The 20,728-nt window shown below is 42.3% G+C and overlaps 1 long non-coding RNA gene across 1 annotated transcript in view; it reads left to right on the top strand.

Moving 5' to 3' along the window:
* Positions 1-20,728, top strand: part of LOC118685237 (uncharacterized) — a 38,032-nt gene that overhangs the window by 12,123 nt on the left and 5,181 nt on the right. Inside the window, exon 2 of the long non-coding RNA XR_004979947.2 lies at positions 7,020-7,123. This is a non-coding gene — a long non-coding RNA (uncharacterized LOC118685237). The remainder of the gene's footprint in view (positions 1-7,019; positions 7,124-20,728) is intronic.

Genomic DNA, 20,728 nt, shown 5'->3' on the forward strand with positions numbered 1-20,728 from the left:
CCTGGAAAAGATTATGGGACAGATGGAAGGAAATTTGCTACAGCCATGTTATCTAGCAAAGTAGGTCTGTGTAACATTGTAAGGCTAATGAAACATTGGTAGCATGATGAGTGATAAGTGAGTCCCTAAACCCTCTTGGTTTTGAAGAGCAGTGTGGCCAGCCCTCTGATGAGGGATGCTGTGGGAAGTGCTGGGCTCACAGGAGCAGTCCTTCAAGGCAAATTGCTACAGATCTTTTTTCCTCCGCTCTGCTTGCTCACCAAATACCTGTACAGGCTGAGTTACACTTCCCAAGGAGTTAGCATCCTTGACACGCTTTGTAGGTAAATGAAAGCTTGAAACACCAATTTACCAGCTCCTCTTCAGGGCCTTGAAGTTTTCTTGGGTAGATGCTGAGTCCCAAGCAAATAGCAGCCACGAGCAGCCTGCTTTCCATGTTTTGTCTTGAAAGGGTAGCTCAAGACAGATACCAGCCATAAATCCCTTTATTTGCTTGTTGGATTAGCCTGTAAACTGTGCAATTCAGCACTGGAACATGTCTCCAGTGAGGCTGGCATCACCATCCTTGACGATTTTCAAAACTTTTGGACAGGGCCCTCAGCAACCTGACTGCTTTTGAAGATTATTTTGAGCTTGTGCTTGGTTCAGATGGATTCCTAAAATCCCTTCAAACCTGAATTATTCTAGGTCTCCTAGAATAAAACTCCTTTGTGCTGATTGTTTGGATTCATTATCTCATTCATTTCTTTGCTATCTGGTCTCCCTTAAAAAATTCACTCCCTTAAATATAATCGCCTCTGTCTTGAAGGAAAAAAAAAACAACCAAAAACAGGATCCACAGAAAAACACAGATGACCTAAGTGAAAATTTTAGTGATACCATTACATCAGAGCAGGGCTTTAATTAGTAGGCCTGAAGTAAAGATAATCAATTCTGCCTGTATCTGTTACAGACACATGAGAGGGATGCTAACCAGATGGAGACTGTCATTCGTTAAAGTGAAAGGTGTCTTCTCTAACCTTGGAAAGATTTCTGTTCCAACACTGTGCTTCGCTCCTTGAGCAGCTCAGCAAGGCAATAACTGTGAGGGGAAAAAAGAAAGAAAAGAAGGATTCAGAGATGTAGAACTTGAAGAAGGCTATCAAAAGGAAAGCTACAGTCAAAAGCTATCATACCTGAAATAAGGTTTTTAACTTTTACATTGCTGGTGGGTTCTTTCTCAGGAGCTGCACAAATTTACCTTGGCCTGTAAAGAACAATTTCATTCTTTGTGGATTTAGCCAGGAAGAAAGGCACTGTGTCAGGAAAGTCTGGGCAGAAGTAAGGAGGCAGGGCTACAGGTATGCTTCCCATTGGAAAGATGATTCTTTTACAGTGATTCAATATGGTCACAGGGGCTGCACAACGTGGCTCTGGATCTGTGTTGCCTTAGAGAAAGCTCCCATCACAGAGAGGAGAGGAAAGCACTGTGGAGTAAGGCTTCACCTGTCCTCAGGGTCTCCAGTCTCCCTGGACTATCCTGTCCTCTATTCAACAGACATGGCAAGGAGACTTTGGCCAGACCAAGCACTCCCATGTTCACAGATGCCCACTGCAGGGGGGAACAGCCTGAAGGATGAGCAGCAATTCCTGTGTCTGTTCTAGAAAAGCAAAACTGGGACCATTAGGGAAAAAGTGATTAGAGACAACATGGTAGGATTTCAACTTTACACTGTCTTTTATTATGAGGTATTTATGATCCTGTGTTTTCTAAATATGCCTTGCTGTTTGCTGTCTTGGAGAGTGGGAGAAGTCTCAAAGAAAACCCAAAAATGGCAATATGGTAAGAAGAAAATAAAGGAGAAAAGAAGTGACTAAGATAGAAAAGATCAATTTTTCTAAAGTGTCTAAGGGACTTAAGAGACCAAATATTTGGTAAATTTAAGTCACTTGAGGCACTTCTGATAATTTACCCAATTTACCAGGAAAAAAACCCCGAATTCTAAAAGCCTGGCACTAGTTATGCTGGAGGCAAAACAAACCTTATTTATTATGTCTCTCACTACTCTGTATATCCTAAGCTTGGTGGTGGATCCCCAGGGAATTTCCCCTTGAACACATCCTGTCTTAGCACAGAGCAAGTAACGTGTGAGAGTGCCTAGAAGGAGTCACTGTTTTTGAGTGACAGCATGTAAACAGTACAGTCTCCTGTAGAAAGGCTGTCTGCTGGTATTTCAGTTCTCTGGTAGAGATTCTGTTTCCCCTGTAGTCTGGCCTCTCCTTGTCTGTTTGTTTTGTTATCATTTGTATGGAGATCATCAGATCCAAGTACATTTGACATATGGAGATAACAGTCAGGAAAGGAAACAACATATGGCAGACAATTCGTATCCATCAAGATCTGACATAAAACCATTTTTAGCAATAGAAAAAGAAGAGCAGAAAAAGACAGCAGGTTTGAATTTAAAATAAGCATGCTGCTCTAAAAAACAAGAGGGCCCAGGACTAGCTTTTCTCAATGAGACCATTGCTTCACCAAAGCTGGCACCTGCTGATGCTTGAACACTGGGTTAAAATCCTCTGTAGTGCCCTGGCCAGCTCCTTGTTGACCATCATGACCAACTAATGACTAATCTCAATGCCCAGAATGAAACCAACTCCACTACCTGTTTAGCTTTTTGAATCACTGCCTTGGGCTACTTCTGGGCTAATTCAGCTGTTTAGCCCAGGCTGTGGGGAGGAGGGAGAAAAGAAACATGTACAGGAACATGTACAGGTGCTAAAGGAACATGTACAGGTGCTGAAGACTGGGTGGGTGCAGGGACCCCAGAGCATGATGCTTGGCTCTGCTGTCCTCACTTGTGCCCTGGAGCAGCATCACATAATTGATTGGACAGATGAGATGGTCCAAGTCCTTCCTCACAAGGCACTAGCATTGCCTCTTGGAAAGGTAGACAGGACTGAATTCAGGATGAATTCAAGTCATCTATATGGGTGCTTTGGATGTGGACTCCTGGGTCTCAGGGATATCCTAGGCCCCAGGCTGCTCCTGGGACTGACCACCTCAGGTAAGGTGTGGATGTATACCACAAGAATGGTATTTGGATTCTTTCACACAAAATAAAAGCTGGTCTTTCAGTTTGGCTGAATTGAGCTTTTGGATGGAGAGGAGCATTTTGAAGGACTGCATCTAGTCCAGACATGGCTGTATATGTATTATTTGGATACACTGGGAAGTTTTAAAGGAATGAGGATGCTTTCCAAAAATACTGTGCATGTCACTAATCTATGTAACTTAGTAATAAATGGAATTTCTTCTGTAAAATGTTACAGCAATTTTTCCCTAAGGGAAACCTGGCCTTTTGCAAAAAAAAAAAAAAGTGGCTTTTCACTTTTACTTGGTTTCCCTTTTATAGCCCTGTGGAAGAGTCCTACAGGACAGAGATGCTGATTTAAGGATGAGAAAACATCTGCAAGGGAGCGTTTACATTGCCTACCCTACAGAGGTCTCATAGCATCCCTCCTGTGCCAAGAGGAAGGAGCAGCCTCAAGTTCCTTCTTATGAAACCAAAAGCTGAAAAACAGAGGAGAAATAGACAGAGATATATTTTTCAGGGAGGATCTTCTCCCAGTCTATTTTCCTGATGTTCTTTTATATAACTTCTGGTGTGGCCAACCCTCTTTCTCTTCTGGCAATTATCTTCTCATCTGTTATTTTCTCTGCTCCAGGAGCAGAACAGTTGAGCTGTAATGTTGGGGTTTGCTGGTACTGCATCTCTGTAAATAAAAGGATAGAAAATCTTGTGGGAAGAAACAAACACTCTCTGAGATGGACAAAGCTTATTTGGTGATTCAGAGTACCTTGCTAGGAATAGAATCAGTAAACCTCATCTACGGGCTAAACATTGACCTGAGTAGGGCTATGTGACAGAGGAATTTGGCTAAATGTTTCTCCCACTCCTGTCTGGGTGAGCAGGAAGGATGAAACCTTTGTCTGGTTTAACAGGGCATCAAAGCCTGGCCCTGTCCAGAGCCTCACCACAGTGGCAAAAGAAGGAGGTATTGCACAGTAATCCTTTACACATGCCAGCTTGGAGGGTTTAAAATGCAAAATGGCATTTCAATGTTCAAGAATAGCAAGTAATTTGATGGCTGTAACCGAAAAGCTTCCAATAGAAAAGCAATGTGTTCCAGGGCTGCATAACACTGCTGATAAAATTGCCTTTGGATTCCTTGTCTAATATTCCAACCTTTCTCTTGCTCAGCAAAACACAATAGCTTGCACTAAGCCTCCCTGAGAGGGCAGCTAACAGCACATTTACTAGACACTTCAAACATTTGATCATATTTCTCCTGAGTATATTTAATATCTATTAATGTCAGCAGCCCAGCCTGATCAAAATGCCTGCATTGCTGGGAAGAGAGTGTTTATTATAAAAGATGAAATGGGTAAGCAATCACTTACTGATGTCTTTTAGAAATGGATAGGGGACTACCTAGGCTCACCCTACCCCACTTCTTCTGGACCCCTGTGCCCAGCCCTGCTCTGTTACCCCCCTGTTGCTGTGCGCTGCTCTGAATGCATTAGAGTGGTTATTCTGAGTATGCAGGAGATGCCAGGAATAGTTTCAGGTTTCCTGCCTCATCAAACCAAATTCAATCTGTAAAAAATTAATACACCCAGAAGGAACAGTTAAAAGCATCTCCAATCAATTAATGTTAAAATGGGGGCTAGAAGGCTGATTTGTTAAAGGAAACCCAATCTAGCTCAGAGCTCAAGAGGCTACTGAGATGAGTTACAGTGATGAGTCAAGCTGCAGTGCTTCAGAGGACAGGAGCAAATAAGGTATAGGTTGAAGCAATCCATGTATCACTCTCAGCTGCTCATTGCTTCAGTCTGGGGGACCCCAAAGGCACACTCTGTTTGGGGTGGGCCAAGAAGTCTCAGCAGAACAAGTCTTCCTCCCAGATTTCCCACAAGGCAGGAGGTGGTGCAAGTCTAGGTGTTTGCACTGGCCATTCAAATCTTCTGTCCTTTCTTCCAGTGCAACTGGAGGGAGAGTAAAAGATGCAGCCAACAGCTTTGAGAGAGCTGCACATTTACAGCAGCCCCATGTGTACTGCACTGCTCACTCCAGCAACTCAAAAGACAAGTTGGTACACCATCCCCATAACTTTGCCTTCAAAAATCATAAGTCAGAAAGAGATAGATGAAAGTTGGGAAGTTCTTTACTGATGTCTGAACCTTGTTGACATTCAGTGTTACTTTGTGACAGAAGCTGAGACTCATATAATCTCTTGACTCCAGAGTCTGGAGCTTCAAGATGCAGTTTTAAAGGCATGTGGATAAGTTTCAAGAATAGCCAACAAAGATCCTTGTGGTGTATTTAAATCTATATAATTTACACACAGTGGGTTCAATCTACAGTTCTTGACAGCCTTTTGTCTGGTGGGCTAGTCCTCATAAAGCTGATTTTATTTTTTTTTCCTTGAATGAAGCCTTGATTGTTTGCAAATGGTAAAAAACTTCCAAATCCTGTCTGAAGCCACATTTGAATGAAACCTTTTCAAGTATGTTTTCTTGATACCTGCTGCCTTAAAAATAAATAAATATATAACTAACCAAATAAATAAACAATTAGGTACACAGCCAGCTGAAGCCTATTGTCACCACTTTGTTTCTGATTAAGGTAGGTCACACTTTTCTTCCTTCCAGCTATTAAGTATTTAGATCCATTTATACTTTAATCTCTTGCCTTTTTTCCTGGTCCTTTGTTGCTGTGTTACATCCTCACAGTCAGAGAGCATTGAACTAAGTGGTAGAAAAATGGGAAGAGGGAGTTAAGGCAGTAATCCAGCTTTGAAATAAAAAATTGGCCTGAGGTTAGTGCTTGAATCTAAAGAGATTACCGAAGGCAGAAGGGGGAAAATAAAAGGCTGACAAGAGAAACTGAGGCAATACAACTGAGCCAACATTAGTGCTTATCTGGATGGGGTACTTGAATGGAGTCCTCATGACAAAGGGTTTATTAAATTGCATTTCCCTGAGTGTTGACTGGGCCATGGCTAAGAGTGAGAGATTTTTGGAAGGTTATGATACAATTGTTAGGGTTGTTAGGTGAAAATGTGGTTCAGCTGGTGCTGGGCTATGCTGCTTGTGGGCTGCTCTGTTCAGGGAGAGCTTCACACTGCCATGAGGAGGAAGCAGAGAGACCCCATAAGGTTCTGAGATGGAAGGTGCTTATAATCATACTCGTCACCTTCCCCTTTATCCCTTTGCTCAGGCAGAGGAGCACTGCACCCCAGAAATGTGGTCACTTGGTTTACAAATCATTGCCTGTGAGATTTAGAGTGTGTTCTGGGCTCGATCTTTTCTGAAAACTATATTTCTGTTGGAGGTGGGAAGGAAATTTTGTGGACACAGTGATAGTCTCATAGTGATGAAACATGTCTGCCTGTTAACTATCACCTTTTCTATATTCTTTATCTTTGACAGTAGCAGCAACCTCTCCTCTGGTTAAATTAGAAGAAACTGGCTAGGGAGAGCTCAGGTAAAGCCAGACCAGATATTCTTATGTTCACTAAAAGAAGTTTACACAAAAATACAATTATTGGTCTCCTCTGTCAGTAACCAGGCATGCCAACTCCATAATGCCCTAGGTTACACCTCTAGTTCTTTGCTGCTTGAAAGCCAAAATCAATTTCCCCATGAAATTTTGAAAATAAAATACCTATTTAAGGAGACATTTTGGGCTCCGTGTGTGCTGCATCACAATAAGATATAAACTGGGTTTTGCTGAAAAGAAACATTCTTATTTCATTTATCCAGGCCTGGGCAAGAGGAATGATGTTTCTGCAGTCAGATATAGGAGATTGCATGCCTCACTTGTGCCCTACACTAAGATACAATAAACACAGTGTGGTGCAGCTTTAATTTTAATTCAAAATAAATATTTCCATAACCTACAAAATTCCTCTAATACACTTATCTGGGAGAACACAAAGATTAAAGAAATCCTGCTAATTCCTTTATCTTTCAGATACAGGACTGAAAACAAAGACATCCAAACCTTGAGCCATTTAGAAGAGGAAGAAGCCAAAATCTGTGCCAGAGGTTTGACTGCTGGGATACTCATGGCTTCAGGTAAGCTTCTTTCCCTGGGTTGTTTAGCATTTCAGAGGCCCTCTGTGCTCCTCAAGGAGAGCTGTGGATTACAGACATAAAACCTTGCCTAGCTTGCAGCCAGGGCAGAGCAGGGGGAGTACAAACAAGCTAATCCAGGGTGCCTTCCTATCCAGCTGCCTGCCTCTGACCCTGGCCAGCACTACATGCTTCAGAGGAAGATGTAAGAACCTCACAGCAGGCAGATGTAGGATAATCAATCCTTTCAACCTTGTTCTCAAGCCCCATTAGATCTCATCCTGATCCCAAAATAGTTAGAGGTTGGATTAAGTCTTGAAGGATGGCATTTAATATACTCTAAAAATTGTTGTTATCATTAACTCCCATGACTCTGGAAACGAATGTTATCCATAGACAAATATATTTTCATTTTGAATCACCTTGTGTCCTTGGTCTGCTATAGCAATGAGTACGTAGGCTTAAACACCTGTTTGCAAAAGGTATTTGATATTTCTTTCTATCTGTGGTGATTTTGCTGTGATTTTGTTCACTGCATGTCTCTTTTCCTGACATTATGAGCTAAGGAGGAGGGATAAAGTGAGTATACTCTAAAGATTACACATTCTTTCATCATATTATTGTACAAAAGGTCTCAGAAAATGAATTATTTCAGCAGCTTAAACATTGGTTTGGCAGCCAGCTTCCAGCCCCACTCAAAAATACAGACAGATTTGCACCTCTCCCAACACAAACTCTGATCCACATCTCAGTCCAAATTGCTGATCTTGGCTGACTTTTGTTCCAGTTTTCCCAGTCATGGTCAGGATAAGCAAGATCTTATAGGAAAGCTATTTTTGCAGACCACCCATCCCTTGGCAGCCTTTCCTGCCCTGCTCCAACTGCAGTAGTAGCTCCTGTCTCTCTCCCAACACTAACCCTTCCACTCACCCTTTCTGTCAGCACAGACTTACCCAGGACTCTCAGGCATCCTGGAGGTGGAAGAGTTGTCAGTCCAAAATGCTTTTCCAGCTTCTCTGTTCCTTTGGCCTCCTTTTCACCCTGCACCATTTGTAGCACTCCTATTATAGTGATTTTTAAACCTAACCCTTGCTAATAGCCTTGTCTTCTGCTCTTTCCCTAGGATGTCTTCTTAATATTTTGCTTTAATGGGAACCATATCCCCATTTAACTTGTGCAGTATCTCTGAGGAAGTTTTAGAGCCTATGAAGAGATGTTATGTGTAGGATTTCAGCTGGATTTGTAGTGCTTACATAGAATAGCTCAAATATTTTTGAGATTTTGAATTAATTTTAGCTATCTGCTATTGTTTGTGCACAGATTGAATCTGCATGGATATATCTACAGTGATGACTTGGACTGTCTCCTTGTGTCACCTTTGTATCTTTTTTCCCCTTCTCCAATGTTTCATATCTTTGGTGTTTTGGCACTGGAATTTGGTTACCTGAGCCAGTCATCTGGTCGCCTAGGGTCTTTCTGAATGTCATCATCATAATAATTCTTATTACTCACCCACCTAAAAATTTGTGGCTGGTGCATTTTTGCTATTTCAGTTCCAGTTCTTTTTAGATTGTTCATAAACACAAGCAAATTAAAAAGTGTGGAATCCAGACTGGAACCTTGAGGCATATGATGTTTTCCAGGGTGAAAATAGGCCATCTGATTCTTCACTTCTTTCCCCTTTATTAAAGTTTCATCAAAATAATAGTTTTCTTCCTTCCCTGATTTCCTACAGTTTCTCTTTTTTGTGATGTTTGCTCAAAATCATTTTGACAGTCTCAGTAGGTCATGGCTGTCCTCTGACATGGCCAGAAAATTATGAGAGATTAGTGAAACACTTTTACCTTCTCTGGCTGTCATTTTAAACACCCTGTTACTATTTTCTTCTCATTCTTAATGTTACTTTCAGGAAAGGATGGCTAAAACATTTCAACCAAGTGTAGCTTTAAAGACTGCAAAAATCTATTTCTATTACCATCCTGACCATACCACCCCTCAGCACAACCAGGTTTTTAAATATGGAGATCAGTAGTAATTGGAAGAGCATGAAAAAGGGCAGATTTCAAGAGCTTCAGGCTTGATTTTCCAAACAGTTTGGTACTAATACCTGGGACTGGAGTTTCACAGACCCTAACTCAGTGGGAACAGAACTGTGTTGGAAACCTGACCCAGAGCTGTGCTTTGGTCTCTCTTAACAAGCTCATGAGTCTTCATGGCACAGTGCAGCTCTGTGCAGGTAACAAACTCAGCTTCCAGAGATCCAGTAGACCTTTCAGTGCCCAGAAAATTAGCCTTCCAGTAGAGCAAAGCAGCTTCACAGCTATTTGCCTTCCAGTTTGGATGATAATTACAGCAGAATTAGCTTGGTGGCCTTTGCCCTGTATGTGGTTGTACCAAGAAGACAAGTTTGTACTTTGGAAGTCCTTAGAAAGTACCTGGGAGAATGCATACACTCATCCCCCATCTCAGACAATGAATAACCCCCTTTCTGCAGCCACTTCTGCATGGGGTGAACCCAAAACCTATGGAGGTTGCTTTCCTGACATGGAGATACTGAGGAGGTGAACATGCCCTTGCTTCAGACATTCATCAAAATTCCCCTCTAACCCTCACAGTTTCTTCAGGACTAGGAGACCTCTGAGATCAGGCTGCTCATGTTCCTTCTCCCAGGGAAGTGTAGCTTGTCCAGTGGGACATGTGCTTCACTGCAGCTGCTCCTTCAGGCTGTCATGACTAACAAAGTAGCCCTTGACTGGCTGCACGCGTGCATCCCTGGTGTTCTGCTATTGCCTAAGTCTGCTGAGAAGAAATGGGTGCTGCATTTGACGACCTAGCTTCTCAATGGACACAGTTCCTGGAAGAAAACCAAAGCTAAACAAAACAAAACCCACAGAAATCAAAACAGCTGGGAAATGCTGCTCCATATAATCCCAGCTGTCCTGTCCTGCTGCTAAGAGGAGCCATGTGGCTGCTACAGACACATGCAGGAAAACGATGTTATTAGAGGCATCAGGTATTTGTTCAGCAGGCTGTGGGATGCAGCCATTCCTTGGGCACTCCAGATGTATTTACAGTATTATAAGGTCAAACAATCTTTTTATTTCCCTGTTTGCTTCAGAGGGTTTTGTTGAACATTCTCATTATTCACTGTGGTATTTCTTTGATTTAAGAGGATTTCTCTACACAGCTGTAGTTATTACAATGCAGTGTGTGTGTGTGTGTGTGTGTGTGTGGTGAATGTGCTATTACAGTAACAAACTTCTCCTTGTAGTAGATATTTATTTTGAGAGCAAAGCTTTTAGTTCAGTTGTGTATGTGGCAGTAAAGACAAGATGCACCAGGTAATTTGCAAAAAGAAAAATGAGTGAAATGGAAAAAGACACAAAACTAATAGTTTAGAGTGATGACTTCTGTCCCTGTCTTTGTTATGGCCTCTGTGCCAACTATTAACTTACTTTTTTTGACAGACAGAAAAAAGAAACCCTGTACAACAGCATAGAGACCCTAAGAATGGGAATTTTCAAATTTTTGTCTTCACGTAATTTCCTTCTAATTGCAGGCAGGGCTTTTGGCCCCATTGCAGAAAGCCTCTGAATCCCAGAGCAGTTGTCAGGCATCCTTCATGATCCCCCTCCAGAACTTGCCTGCTGTTCCTTGACTACAACATCCTTCCAGAGGGGGGTGTCAGAGAAGGGGGAGAGGCAGCAGAAAAGGGGTTGCTGGAGCAGAAGCAGCTAAACACAGCACACAAACCCTCTGATTTAGTGAGAGAAGGTAGAGGCAGTGAGGACTATCTGCAGGTTTAGGAACAGTAGGAATGCTGGCATTATCAGCCAGGGATAATTAAAGATATTATAATGAAGGCAGGGAGTCAAAGGCCTTATGTCATTATTTCCACTCCATATTTGAAAATCCACAGCATATGGACTTGGATAAGGCTGATTACTTCCCAGAAGAAGTAACCAAAGAGTCTGCTAAACATTATCTATTAGGACAAAATATATTTGGAGTCTTGAGAGGGTTGGCTCAGGAAACATCTGTTTTTAATGAGCCTAGGAGTGCTGGCAATATTGCAGATGACTGCAAAGGTCTTAAGTTTTTCCAGTACTTTGCCACCCCTTCAGATGGGTGCAACAGGAGCAGTTAAGATAGTTATAAGCTGAACAACCTGAAATTAATATCTGGCAAAATAGCGCACAGAGAAATATGAGGTTCTAACTGGAAATATAATTAATATCAGGCAACTTAGCTTTCAGGGAGGTAGAGCCTATTAAACAGAACCACTTTCATTTTGGATGTGATTACAAATTCAGTTGTCAACAGAGACTGCAGAGAGATAATGTGCTTTTGCACTGTGTTCAGCATGCCCCAGCACAATATTTTGACTTGAGTCAAAAGACATAGGGAATGCTGACTGATGGGAGTGAGGTTTTTAGGAAATAGTCTGTGTCCAGTGTTATTTCCATTTCTCTATTGGTGATCTGGAAATAAATATAAAATTGCTGCTGATAAAATCTGAGGATGACACACAAACTGAAGGAGTAGCCAATAATGATGGGGACAGAGTGGTTACACAGAGAGATAAGATGGTGCAGTCTGCAGTGCCCATTTCAATAAAATGCTTTTTAATGTTGCCAAATGCCAAGTCATTCACCTGGATTGCAGGGAAACCAGTTTCGATACAGTCAACTCTTATTCATGACAGCCCTAACACATGATTTGTTTCCTTTTCTTTCCTCTTTTTTTTTTTTTTTTTCCATCTTGAAATATCTGTTAGGGTAATACACTTGGATCTTATCACTGACTGTTTTGCAAATGTTTTTTTTGCCAGCACAGACTGTTTTTAGGTGGTTGCATATGTTAGTGTTAGTCTCCTACAGGTGAGGGTGACAGTGTTGTACCAGCAGTGAGTGAATCAGAGTTGGTAGAGGTGACCTGTGGAGACCTACTCTGTGCTCAGCACATGTCACTCTGCTGCTGACACTACCCTTCTCCTTGTGTGCTTTTCCTACCTGGGGCAAGCTGATTAAAGCAGCTCACATCATCCCTGAGCTTGGTGCTGTGCTTGTGACTAAAGTTTCATACATTGGCTGATAAATTACACTGAGTCAAATGTGCATTTAAAGTTACTTGAAGCGCTTTCTTGGACAACTGCCCTTCCCAGTTCATTATTTGGGCAGCCTCATACCATCTGTCCAAGCCACAAGCCCAGCTTACTGCAGCTGGGTCTTCATTAATAGACTCCCAAAGTTCAGTCTTTATGCTGTGAGGTTTAAAGGGTGATTAGCATCTCACACTGTCTTGGGCAGGGTAGGGAAAGTCACAGTAGCAGAATTTCTCCAGCTTGTACTTGCTTTACAGCATCAAAACCTCAGATTTCTACAGAATAATGCAAAAGATGATACAGGGGGTGTCTATTTCCAGTTAATTATTAAGAATATCATGATTTCATGCAGAATCTCGAGTGAAAGTCAAAAATCTTAACAAAGAAGTTGCATGTACGAAAATGGATCCATTGATTGATGTTCTACTTTAGTAGTTTTTTCCTCCTTGAAATCAAACATCACTAACTCTAATGTAAGTCCACAAAGTCCTGTGGAAAATTTTATGGTCACAGATTTAGAGTACACTGTCTCCACGTCTCTTTTCATGGATCACTACACCAGATGTCAACAAGGGTGCTGGGCTCAAGTCCTGACTTGCAGGACCGGTCAGCTCTCCCCCATCCCTTCAAGATGCTCCTCTACATGCTCATGGCACCCCACTGAACACATTCAAAAAGCTCCTGCCACTAAGCTTGTGAGAGCTGATGAGATCACAACCTGGGAAAACAGCTTTATTAAAATAGGGTCTTGAATATTGAACCAATTTCTCAGACGTGCTTCTCTTGCCGTTAACCCTGACAGATCAATGGGTTTAAATTTCTTTTCCTAATGGGCTTAGCAGGCTTTGATAAAAAACAAATGTATCTGTGAAGTATTCTCTCTTTCTGTCCAGGAGACAGCTTCTTGATATATACCCAGTTATAAAGACCATAGTGATTGTTAAGAGTTTTTTCCCCTTGTGATAGTTTCATATTGAAAGGAATGAGATCCTGTTAATTGTACTAATCATGCATCTTTCAGAACTTATTTAGTGGATTATATACTGCCTCCTCCTCCCACTGCTGAATAATCAATGATATGGGCATACTTGCCTTTGGCTCTTTTTTAACCACCTGAACCTGCAGGTGGTTCCCTTCTTGCTGCACTAGAAAGGAAAGCGGTGATGTAAAATGAATTTTTGTGATGCTAGCAACCAAGGAGTTAATCCCCTTTCCCTAAAAGTCCCCAGCCTATGGATGTTGTTTCAGGTCTATTTACAGGAGTACTGATGACTACAACAAGAACTATAAAGGAAACATGAACCTGCTTCATGTGGTGATGCAGTGAAAAATTAGATGCCTCTGGAGAGCTGGACCTGAACAGCTATTCCAAGGTTATGGGGGCTCCATTTTGCCACTGCCTTCACCAGCCTGTGAGAAAGAAACAGGTACAATCTCCTTAGCAACAATGACCCAGTAGGGAAGAAGTCTTTCCAGGCTCTCACTTCTTCCAGCCCTTTTTAGCAGATGTTAAGGAAATTGCATCTGACCATCAGCACAGAGCCTGGGGGACTTCCTATAATCTACTCCTTCTCTCTGAAGCTGATGATTGTGTGGATGACTACCTCTGCCTCTTCTCCCTTGGGATAAACTGCCTGAGCTCCTACTTAGGGCTCCTCTGAGGGACCTCCTGGGCTTGCTTTGTCCAGTCTCATGACCCCCAGCAAACAGTGGAACAGGAGTGTCTGGGTCATTTCATTTTGCTGGGGGTCTTGTGTGAGCTGGGTTAGTTGTCAGAATCCGGGCTTGGGCAAGGGTAGGGGACAGGAAAGTGCATGGCAGAGGGACATGAGGTTCAGGTGACAGGCGTATGAGAAGTGATTTTCAAATTTACTATGTCTCCTTCTCTGAATCATTTGGGGCTCTCATTTCCTGTGACCATCCTGTACTATTTCAGCAGTTGACACCCAGGCTGAGCATGTGGTGCTTCTGCACCACAGGGGACTTTGTGCACAGACTTGGGGCAATGAGAAATGAAGGATTAATTTGGCTTGTCCTCACAGTGTTGGCTTTTAGGTTGCCTATCTGTGATAGAGAAATTTCAACATCTGTAAATAATTCTGTCCTCCAGAGAAGTGATTGCCTGTATTGCATTATCCGTGAAAAATTCTTGCCCCAAAACCTTATTTGTGGCTCCATTAACCTAAAGAACTCGTCTGAATGCTCCATTTGCCTTTTAAATAAAGAACAAGTGATTGCTGAGGACTCACATCCCTATCATTTTGTGTTGCTTTCCTCATTATGAGAGGAACATAAGGGTCCCCGATCATTATTTCTGACTCTGTCATTAGCAAAGGTCTGGAAAGCGTGTTTTCACTCCATTAGCCTTCAGAAATAAAAAGAATGATTGCATAAGTCAAGAATAATTATTTCAACCAGCTCTTCTCAATGTATTGCTGTGGAGCAGGCTGGGATCTAAACAGGAGCTGACAAATTAATTTATATTATTTCTATTTTCCAGAAAAACCACCATGTTTAGGATTGATTTAGAAATACAAACAGCTCTATTTGTGGTTTAATGTGCCTCTCCGATCACTTATGACAAACATCAGGAAGCTAATCTTTTCCTTCATGATGTCTGCCAGGATTCCTGCAATTTACCCCCAGAAGAGTGGTAGAACAGAGATACCCAGATCTGTCATGGTCCTTTTGTTTTTCAGAAGTGTGGAAACTTATGTTAATCAGGATGGACCTCCTTCTGTAATGATACCCTTCTGTGATGATGTTGAAGTTCACAGTTATATGACGGCATCTGTGTCCAGGCATAGGACTCATCTGAACACGGCATTTTCCATGTTCAGAGCAGTTTCATCTTTGCTTTAAAGAAATTATGGAATGCCTCCACTCTTCTTTCTTTAAAAGACCAAAATGCAGCCATTTTTCTTCTAGATACAGTATTAAAACTTGCTGGACCTCTGATGAGATCAGTAATCCCTTACTGATCTCATCTGGCATGCTTGCCACCAAGAAGGGTCATGCAGGATGGCCTCTTTCATGGTGTCTTCAAATGTGACAGCGAGAGTGGGTAGGAGTGGGCAGTGAGTCAGGGAGATGGAGTCTCTCTGTCCCACCACTGCTTGTTGTCAGCAGGGACAAGCTGCTTCACAGCAAGGAAGGCAACAGACAGTAGGATGATATGATAATTCAGCCTTGGATAGACAGTACTACAGAAGAAGTATAGTTTCTTATTTTGACTGAAATGTTCTTATACTGCTGCAGATAGTAAAGTTAATTACAATGCAGCTGAGAGCTTGGAGTGAAACTGGATTGAAGGAGATTATTTAGTCCCCTTTTCCAACTGAAATAGACTTTTAAACCTTTTCTTAAAAATTACCAATGAGCCTGTCGGCATGAATGAAAGCATCTCCTATAGATCTGTGCAGCTCCTTTCACCACAAGTTTCTCAGCTGGAGTCTTTAGTGGAGGTAGGAAAGATCACATTCTCCTTGTCAGTGAAAAGTTGTGAACTGTTGTATTAGCTTTTTTTTTTTCCAACAGGTGTATGGCTGCCAAATGAGATGTGGATTGCAGCTTGAAAACATAGGTATTCTGTGCACAGATGCCATTCAATAAGAGACAAAGGTGATGAGCGCAGAAAAAAAACAACCCAGGTGATACTGTGAATTGTGATACTGTGCCAGAATTTTATGTTAATTGCACACCTTGTTTTCCTCACCTCTGAGTGTGCTAGCTCCTAGGAGAGGAAAGAGTTCAAAAGCTTGACTCCAGCAAACCCACAGAAAGCCTGCAGTCATTCACACTTCACTATTAACAGAAATCATAGCCTGAAAGACAAAGAAAGATGTCCTCTGTCTGACAGTGCTGTAAAACAATTATCATGGTCCCTTTCTACTCTGAACAATCTTCATGGAAACCTAGCCAGAGCATCTAAGATAGAAGAGTCCTCTGACCAGTAGTGTAAGAAAGACAGCATCAGTCCTGAGACAAGGAATTCATCTCAGCGACTGACCTACACTTTAAAGGATCTGAGCCCAGGCATGCAAAGAATAACAATTGGTGCATTGCCACAGTGCCTTGTAAAAGCAGGCTGACATGACCATCACTTTTGCTGGAAGATTCATGATACAGGTAAAACCCCATCAAAATATCCTAGAGAAACAATGGGTTGTGCCTGGGGAGCTGTGAGATATGGCCCAAATCTACATGAGATGAGCCTTCATCCCACTCCAGAACTGTGACAGTGACACATAGGCTGAGGAGGTGTTTTGAAGCATTTGGGTGATAAGCCCCCAGAGCTCCTCATAGTCATCAAGGCTAGAATTACTGCCAGATAAAGTAGAGTGAAAGTAAAAGTGGAAGACAAGATAAGGAACACCATGTTAAGGGCTTCTAGAAGGACTGTGACACAGACTGCAGGTTCTCATCTTCAGGTTGCAGGACATGTCCCTGTGAGCTTTCTCTACTGGGAAAGCCACATACTGGGGTGCTGAAACAGCTTGCTGAAACGTGGCTGTGTTGTAATTAATAAATACACTAATAGAGTCTTCATTGCATTATTAGGACATTTAGAATTTACTCTGGGAAACCTTTCAACTCCATTAAATCCACCTTTGTCACAAGATAAAGTGCCACTCATAATAGGCTCATTAACATGCAGACTGCAGTTCAGCCCCATCCATTAACAGCTGGCAGGCAAGAGTTTCCAAAAAGACCCTGAGAAACGTTTTCCCTGACCAGGGCCTGGCTTCCTCAGCATGTCTGTTAGTCCTGTGTGGGATGTTTCATGCCAGGGAGCTCATGCTACCTCACTGTGCCATTTATATGTACTGCCAAGAACCAGCTATAATCAGTTAGGGATCTAGAAGAATCTGCCAGGAGTTCCCACCCTGCTGCTGGGGTCTTTATTTGACTCAAAACTGCCATGAGCAGAAGATGCCAGCCCCGTGCAAGAGCCGTGGGCATTTTCCACCTCTCTCCCGCTTGGCCGACTCTCATTTAGAGCCCAAGTGTCAACTGGTCTGATGAAGTGCATTAGAGCCAGGCGTGATGATTAACAGTGAATGATAACAATGGCATTTCAACGGTTGCTAATAGGCTTCCAAACTTAATCTCTCACGCTCTCGCAGAGATAAAGAATAGATAATTCTTCCAGCAACAATCACTACACAATAAAGTTTGCATTTGCTCTGTGCTGATGAGCTATGGTGCCTGGCTTCACCCAGTGGCACTTTTGAGACCCCAGGGCTGGGGGTGCTGCCAGTTCAGGATTTTACGGATTTCCAATGTCTTGCAGGTCTGCCTCCCGGAGCAGGGAATTAATGTCTCTGTTCTTTCCTTCTTTCTAAAGCGCAGATCTCCAGCCAGCAACTGATAGGGAAATACAGACTATGGGAAATTGAAGTTGTCCCTAAGTAATCTATCTGAGCTTACAACTTTTGGACAAAACTCACAACTTTGGGGCACAATTTATTGATTTGAGTTCTGAGGATTGTCGTTCTGGGTCTGACACATCCACAGTAGGGGAGAGAGGTATAAAACTGTCACTGGGCTAAGAGGCTCAGCAGAGAGGCTAGCTAGCTGTAAGGATGACTTCCTAAACGCTGAGAGCAGCTTATCTGAATGAGATGAAAGCCTGTCAGTGACTGAGGTAAATGAGGAACTTGACATGAAGATTTGAGACTTCAAGGCGTTGTATTTCAGCAGCCTGAATGCCAGGACACCGAGACTTAACAGTCCACTCAAGCACAGATTCACAGAGTAGCTGAGCTGCGATGAAACTTTCTACTGGATAGGATCCATGGACCAAAGCGCACTGGGTTCAAGAGAGCAAAACTCCTGCTGAAATTGTAAATGAAACATGGGCAGCCTGCCTTCTTTTAGGACGGTGCCCGCCAGGAGAAAACCCTCTTTCCCTCTGACCTGTCCATCATGCCATGGTGCAGACAGCAGTAAACTGTGGGCAGAGCATTGTGTCACTGGAGTGAATGAGTGTCCCATAGCTCTGTATTCCAGGAGTTACTGTTTGCTGCTTAAATTCTTACAAAAGAAAAACTGTTCCTTTTCTTATGTCAGTCTAAGTCTTGCCTGTGTTGCTCCTGAACCATCTGTCAAGAGATCAGCTCTTTCAAAGATGTTTCTCACATCCCTCTTGAACAGCCCTAAATTCAAGGTCTAGAGCAAGAACTGTACAACCAAGTGGCAAATTCAGTGAGAAAACTCTAGTTTTGGGGCAGGCAGGGCAGCTAAACAGAGAACACATCCCACTGCTAGAGAATAATGTGATTTAGTGGACTAACAGCAAGACATTATGGTTAGGTTTTACAGCTGCTAAATGTGTTAGTCCTTAAACAAACATCTAATGGGACTTTAGCCTTCATTATTTTGAAATATCAGGCTTCAGAGGACAGTAATTTTCTTATAACATCCAGCATTGTGTCTTCAGGATAAGGGATATTATTTTAAAAAAGTTAAGGCAGAGTTCATCCCTGATGTATTAAGCCTGATTCAGTTTATATTTTTGCATTTTCCCCTGCACTGAATTCCTTCTCCTTTTCACTCTGCCTCTGGTATCCCAGCTGTTCACATTTCCTTTGCTCAGGCTTCATGAAATGAACCCAAGATGCAGATTTCGGTGAAACCAAGAAAATTTGCAATAAACTCCACCTTTTTAAAAGAAAATATTATGTCTGTGTCTTGAACTATGCTTTGTGTAGCAGCATGGCACAGTTCCTGTAATTGTGTCCTACCAGTTTGCTGAGCCCCTATTTTTATAGCAACTGTATCCCAACAGATCTCCCACAGAGGAAACAAAGGATGTTCATTATAATCACAGTTGGGCTGTCCTGAACCCCTCTTTGAAAATCAAAGCAATTCAATTATTCTTTTTACTCTTCATTTTTACTCATTTCTGTATTGCTGGTTTTATCTGGGGTACAATATGGTCATTCAAATACAGGTCAGGGCTGGGAATTACCCTATGTTTATTTCTTGCAAGATATTGAAACACTTCACTAGGTTTTGGCACTGTGTTATTCCCTTCAAAGAAAGATTTTTTTTTCTTCCATCTGTATCTAACATCTTCTTACCATGCATGTATCATACCCTGAGTGGCTTTAACTCACTAAGATAGCAGAAACCACCCCAGAAATTAGGATCACATCCTGCCAAGCTAATTATTCTTATAGCTCACTGAAGGGTTTGGTGGGCAACAAGAATGGGCTCAAAGGGCCTGGAGAAGGAAAGGTTATCTCACAGGATGAGGGGAAGTGGAGAGGTAAAGAAAGACAACAGGGTGTGTAGGGATGTGCCCCCTGTTGACAGAGTGACCAGAAATTTTAAGCAGACAAAGAATAATTTGGTCACCGTGTTTGCTTAAAAAGGCAAAAAGCCCAGAAGTTCCTCTCCTCAATTTGGTATAAAGACACCTCATAGGACCTTTGGGACTTCACCTCAGACCTGGGGCTGCCCGACTGGACAGAGGCCAAGAGGTCTGGCCTAGGTAATTCACTAGAAAAAGAAGAGAACAAAGGAAATAATCGCTTTTGTGGAGTGTTTTAGCCGGAGCAAGAACCTCTTGCCCCTGGCTCCAGTTTTCTCTGTAAGAGCTTTGTTATTTTGCCTTTTATTAAACCTTTTTCCGTTTCCAACACAACCTCAGAAGCCATCCTGCTGATATTATGCCATTCCACGTAGCAGAGCTATCTTGGGTGTAATGGGTTCATCTCAGAGCTCCTGGCTCAAAATGTAACACATTAAGGGTGAGGAAGACAATCCCTTCCTTTAAGCAGAAAAGGCTGTGTGGGCTCAGCTGACCATGTACCAAGATTTGGTTTCACCTATGACAGAGCAAGTTCAGTACCTCCTTCTGGACACATGGTTCATTTGGAAAAGCTATTTATTTTTCATGGAGAAAAGGTATTTTTTTTAATTTCTGAGATGCTATTAGAGACAAACAGTAGTCCTCCCTGCACACCCCTTTTCCCACTTCCCTTTGCAGAGTCAGAGGCTGCTCTTGTTTACAGGTGGCATCTGAGAGAGGCTCTGAGGTCTCTGTGTAGAGTCTGTTTAGCCCACATAAGTGGTGAGACTTTTCTTCATTCTAATTGATCTGCAATTCTTTTTTGTATAACTGGGGAAGCAAAATGCGTCTACCTCAATAAAACTCTGCTTCTCACACTCAGTCCTCCAAGGTTTTAATTTATTGTACGTACTTTCTGTTCCTGCCCAGGCTTCTCCTCAACACCCCATGATGTCTATTACTGTGTATAAAAATGATCTGTGTTGACACAGGACTGAGTGGGCACTTTGCATTATCAGCTCCAGCATTTGCCTTTGTGCTTTATTTCATGCAACAAAAGCGTAATTCACAGCAAGGTGATTTCCTGAAAGGTTTTCCAGTGACAACTTGTCTAAAAAGAGATGCTGCTTGAGAAGACAGAGAAATGTGTTTCTTCAACCCATTCAGCAAAGTTGCGAAGGAAATCACTCAAGGCTTTGTTGTTACT

This window comes from Molothrus ater, chromosome 3 (genome assembly GCF_012460135.2).
Source record: "Molothrus ater isolate BHLD 08-10-18 breed brown headed cowbird chromosome 3, BPBGC_Mater_1.1, whole genome shotgun sequence".
In the NCBI taxonomy this organism is placed as follows: Eukaryota; Metazoa; Chordata; class Aves; order Passeriformes; family Icteridae; genus Molothrus; species Molothrus ater.